The 6000-nt window shown below is 45.8% G+C and overlaps 1 long non-coding RNA gene across 1 annotated transcript; it reads left to right on the forward strand.

Annotated features, from left to right (window-relative positions):
* Positions 1–1423: 1423 nt before the first annotated feature.
* On the forward strand, positions 1424–2666 carry LOC138516568 (uncharacterized). Its single transcript, XR_011282286.1, has 2 exons — positions 1424–2218; positions 2297–2666. It is a non-coding gene; the product is annotated as an uncharacterized lncRNA (long non-coding RNA).
* The last annotated feature ends 3334 nt before the right edge of the window (positions 2667–6000 follow it).

Here is a 6000-nt window from a genome sequence, read left to right on the forward strand (position 1 = left end):
AAGAGCTTGCAATAGACGGATTATCGAAAGGACAGAAAGAAATACTATTGTTTAAACTTTTTCTAAATAATGGCGGCAGCCAAGAGGAAACTGTGATATGCGTCTGACTATGATGGCGGAAGAAAACAATCTGAGGGACATTGGCGCATGAAGCACCATGGGTACAGTAGATGTCACACTAAGGATAGTATTACTGCCACGCCCTGTCAACATCCCCTTTCGAGTTTCGAAAACAAAAACTGTAATACTCCGCAGCTACCACTAGATGTCGGCCTATGCATAGCATGAGAATCTAAGAAGATACACGCATCAGAAATACGATTATGGTGAGTATTGTATCATATATATATATATATATATATATATATATATATATATATTAGGAGATGTTATGGTTAAGTTGCGCTACTAAAAACCTGTGAAATTCACTAAAAAAACTTTATAACCATGACATTATGGTTCAAAGTAAAACTGAAAAACCCCTGAAATTCGACAGTTATGGTAGTCTAAGCAACCATAACTGGCCACACCACTGTGCACTGCTAACACTAACACCCAGGACATCAAAGATGACATCACAAATGTCATTGATGACATCACTGATGACATCACATGTACATTTAGTTTTCATGCAGAGGCTCCACAAGGGATTGTAATAATATTAATGGCAGAAAAGTATCAGAGATGATTGAAGAACTAAGATATGCCACGTAGTTCATTAAGCAATGCATTGATGAAAATGTTTACATACTGTGAAACATAAGTATCTACGTATTCTTCCCTTACTGCATAATTGCACTATTACTTACAAAAACATATACAGAGCACTATGCATACAAATATAAGCATATACAGGGAACGTAATGCATGCACCACAAAGTGCAGTTTTAATAGAAAATGGTCATACCCAAACTACTTAACTTCATGCACAGAAAAGATTCTTGTGTTTCTGGATTCCTTCTTCTTCTATGCATATGTATGATATGATGTAACCGTAACCTAAGGAAAGTATTGTTAGAACAAATGAGAAAGGTAAGGACTACAAATATAGAAATTTTACCTTCTTAAACTCCTGACTGACAGTGAAGGAAGCCACCTGGTTTACATATGTCAGTGAACAAAAAAAGAAGGAGCTAGACATGTAATGTCATCTGTTCTGTCACCATAGGACTTTGTACTATAGTATAGTGACTTTTTAGTTCCTGCCTGTTACTGCCCCAGATATATCAGTGAAGGAAAAAAGAGTGAGCCAGACATGTGATGTCATCAGTGATGTCATCAATGACATTTGTGATGTCATATTTGATGTCCTGGGTGTTAGTGTTAGCAGTGCACAGTGCTGCGGCCAGTTATGGTTACGTAGCCTACTATAACTGGCGAATTTCAGGGGGTTTTCGGTGTTACTTTGAACCATAATGTCACGGTTATAAAGTTTTTTTATTGAATTTCACAGGTTTTTAGTAGCGCAACTTAACCATAACGTCCCCCTAACAAAGTTTTTTTTAGTGAATTTTACGGGTTTTTAGTAGGGCAACTTAACCATAACGTCCCTTTAACAAAGTTTTTTTTAGTGAATTTTACGGGTTTTTAGTAGGGCAACTTAACCATAACGTCCCTTTAACAAAGTTTTTTTACTGAATGTACGCTTTTAGCATGTGAAATTGGGAGATATGTACTATAATTCCCTTACTTTATATACATATAACATAGAACATACAGAACCCCCTCGCTAATGATATTTGAAGGGCACAGACTGAGCGCCTGTCTGCGGACGAGATCAACACTACCCAAACAGTCAGGGGGTATCTGAAATTGTTCTATTGTGCCATATGAAAAATGCACAAGTTTAAAAAAGAGTACATAAACAAATTATAAGTAACTAATCAAACGTACACGTCTCACACATTACCCATGCATTTAATTACCATGTAGAATGAAATGGATTATTCCATAACAAAAAAAGATAAGCCTCCAACGTAATTACCTCACAGAAACTGCACAGCTAGGAGCGAAAGTAGACGAATAGAACACAATGAAGACAAATCACAAGAAAGTAGTAAGTGAACTTCATTTTTGTTATATGTGTGTATACTTTTTGTATGAGGTGCAGAACAAATAATGTATTTCTGTTGTTTTGACACAGAAATGTGCAGTACTTTGGAGTGGCTGGAGGAGAATTTTCCGCATGGTGAAATGTCGGAAGATAGCGATAACAATGGTACACACTGCTCTGCATAAGCAAATTAATAGTCAGTACTTTATGGGCAATTAACATATATATATTTATTTTTAACAGACCAGGTAAAAAATGAAGAAAGTCCACCAAAGGACACAGTGCAAGACAGCATGAAACGGATAGAAGACAAAGTGGACATGCTAAAAGAGAATTTTAATGGGTTAAGGCAATTTGTGGAGGAATACGTGAACAGAAAAATCAGATATCACTGTCCCACCTGTACCTGTCCCCCTTCTCAATTTCCTAGTGAACCATCCCCAAACCCCCAAGAACAACATAAACGTTTTGACAAAACGTCCATCCCTTCTTCCCCTCACAACCAGCCTGTGGTAAACCCTAATTCCCCTTTATTTGTTTCAGTGTCTGCTTCCCCCTCTCTCTCTTGATTGATGTATGTGTGTTTAATAAAAAAAATGTTATGTAAATTGTAGTGGAATGGTTTGGATCTAATTTTTTTAAAAAGAGTTAAAATGTTGGCGGACAGCGTGCCTGTTCGGCCTGTCCGTAATCAATAAAATATGGATGTTCAAAGGGCAATACACCTACCCGTACCATTGGCAACCAAGATGGAACTGATCTTAGAACATAGCAGCTTTACTTTACTTTACTTTATTACATTTATATGGCGCACCATAAACCCATAGGTGTGAGGGTGCAGACAAAAACACAGAAAAAGGAGAGATAGAGAGGCCAAACGATGTAATGGAAAGAGGAACCGCAAACCAGGGGCAATTATTTGAAGAGGAAGGTTTTAAAGCCCTTCTTAAATATATTCAGGGATGATGAGTTTCTCAGTTGGTCTGGCAGAGTGTTCCAAAGTGCCGGTGCAACAGAGGCAATAGCACCACATTGTGCCTTTTTGCCTTTGACTCTGGGCTGCTGGAGCAGGTTCCGGTTGTTGGACCGAAGGTTTCTGGCCAAAGATTTTATTCCAATGTACCTTTGCAAGTAGGTGGGCATCTTGCCCTAGAAGTCCTTCTAGGGATCCCGTCTGGCAACGGGATCCCTAGAAGGACTTGCTCGAGCATTAACGGAATGGTCACCTGGATGACATCCTTTATAGTGGCTAGGCAGTGGGACCAGAACTCCTTCACTCAGGGGAAGGTCCACCACATATGGAAATAGGATCCTGGGAGGCCGCAGAGGCGCCAGCAGTGAGGATCTAAGGTCTGTTGGAAGTGATGGAGACGTAGGGGGGGTAATACCAGCGCAGAAGCAGTTTGTGGGCGCACTCCCGGTTGGTGATGCAGCGGGATGCTGTGCGCGTTCTGGTCCAGATGTCCACCCACGTGTGGTCTTCTATAGCGTGCCTAAGGTCCTCCTCCCATTGAGACATATAAGAGGGCTAGGAATGAAAAGGATCCTCTTGTTACAGTCTATAGAGAGTTGAAATCCTTCCCCGAGTCGGTAGGTCATTCACTGTAAGCTCAAGTGAAGTAAGGGGTCTGGTGGCTGCCGCTCAGGTTTGGGGGTGGGAGCACCAATGCCTGAGTTGGGCGTAGGTGTATCTGTCTGTCTCCACTAGCTGGAATGTCATTTTACAACATTCGAAGGTTAGGGGGGAATCCCGTCAAAGAGTTGCTCCAGCGTTTCAAGGCCTCCTGCAACCCAGTTCCTAAAGTTCCTTGGATGGGCTCCGGGGGAAAAGGCTGGGTTGAGGAAGATTGGAGAGAGTGCACTCAGTTCTCCTGGGACACCTTGGTGTTTGCGGGCCCACTCCCAAGCCTTTATCGATTGTTTCGCGGCCGTCAATATTCCTGGCCAGCTCCGGCGTAAGGCGGTTGAGAGAAACGGGAGGAAGCGAAGGGGGAGAGGGAGGCATGATTGTTCAATCTCCACCCATTTTGGCCGCCCTGTGGCGAGCCCCCATGCTTGGAGGTGGGCCAGCTGCGCTGCCATTTGATATTTGCAGAGGTCGGGCACCCCCAGTCCACCCTGTCTCGTGCTCGCCATCATCGATCTTCCCGGGATGCGTGCTTTCTTCCCCTTCCAGATGAAGCCGACCATCTTTCTTTGGAGCCGCTGTGAGGGGGTGGGGGCGGGATTAAGGTGGGAGGGAGGCGCAGGCATAAAGAAAACGAGGGAGCAGGTTCATTTTGCATGTCGTGATGCGGCCTAGCAGGGAAATTTCTTGCGACTGCCAGTGGATCAGGTCCTTTTCCAGTTGTTCAAAGAGTGGCAGAAAATTAGACTGATAGACTTTTGTTGAGTGAGCGGGGATCTGGGTCCCCAGGTATGGGATTGATTAGGTGCTCCATTGAAACTGGCCTCTCTCCTCCAAGGCCTCTCGTTCGGCAGGGGTCAGGCCCACTCCGAGCGCCGCCTAATTTTGGAAGTTAATGGCGAATCTCGATACCATCCCGAAGACGTGAATTTCAGTCAGCGGCCGCCGTCATGGACCCTTCGATGTTTGTAGTGGTGAACAGAACATCGTCTGCGTAGAGGGCAACTTTATGTTGCGCGGAGCCAATCTTCAGGCCACTGATCCGGGGGGTTTTGCGCACTCGCTGAGCTAGTGGCTCCATGGCCAGAGCAAAGAGCAGTGGGGACAATGGGCATCCCTGTCTTGTCCCGCATGTGAGAGAGATTGAGTCCGATAGGCGGCCGTTGACTCTCCACCTGGTTTTAGGGGCCTGGTGATTCACAAAGATCATTTTCCGGAAGGTCGGGCCAAAGCTAAAAGCATCTAGAGTGAGGCACAGGTAAGACCAGTCCACCTTGTCGAAGGCTTTGGTTACGTCTAACGCCACTAGGGCCAGTTGTTGGGAGTCCTGATTGGCGATCTCAATTTGGTCCAGCGCCCTGCGGATGTTGTCCTTTGTCGACCTGTGATTTATAAACCCTGTTTGATCCGGGTCTATGATGCTCGGCAAGATAGGTGCGAGACGGTTGGCCAGGATTTTAGAGTATAGGTTGGCATCCAGATTCAACAGAGAGATGGGTCTATACGAGCTGATGTCTTGGGGGTCCTTCCCAGGCTTGGGGATGAGGACAGTGATGGATTCCTGCATCGTTGGGGTGACCGTTCCAGTGGCCACGAATGAGTTGAAGAGGCGGGCCACGGGGGCCATTATTCGGGGTCGGAAGAGTTTGTAAAAGCGGGTGGAGAATCCATCCGGGCCTGGAGCTCTAGATTTTAAGCTTTTGATGGCTGCCTCCACTTCCTCGGCCGTAATCGGTGCTTCGAGTTCATCCCTGGCCGCCAGAGTCAGCTGCGGGAGGGCCGCCTCTTGGATGTATGAGCGCTGCTCGTCCGTGTCACTTGGGGCCGCCGTCATTATTTCAGAGTGGTGGGCGGTCGCCAGGCGTAGTTTCGCGTGGTCTGCGTAGTGGATCCCTCCCTGCGGGTCGCGGAGGCCCAGGATGGAATTTCTGCTCTTCTCCTTGGCCAGCAGTTTTTTAGCCTTATTGTTATGGACATAATACCATTGCTTGGTTCTAGTTAGTAGATTCGCTGTGGCATCGGCGTAGTGGGCTTCAAGCCTTGTCCTTGCCAATTGTAGGACCCTGTAGGATTTCGGGGCCCAGCCCTTTCTTTTGTGGGTGGCTTCGGCCTCACAGACTTCGGCTTCCAGGACGGCACGGGTCGCTTGCCGTCTTTTGTGGAATGCAGCGCCTTGGGCGATAAGTTCTCCTCTGAGAACTGCTTTCATGGCGTCCCAGGTGTTGGCCGGGGAAGTGTCCTCGTCACGGTTTTCTGCAAAGAAGTCTTTTATTGTTCTGGCGATGGAGTCTCTCACTGCCATGTCCCCCAGAATAGGGTC

The sequence above is a fragment of the Ambystoma mexicanum genome, chromosome 6q (genome assembly GCF_040938575.1).
Source record: "Ambystoma mexicanum isolate Mex_15411 chromosome 6q, UKY_AmexF1_1, whole genome shotgun sequence".
Lineage (NCBI taxonomy): Eukaryota > Metazoa > Chordata > Amphibia > Caudata > Ambystomatidae > Ambystoma > Ambystoma mexicanum.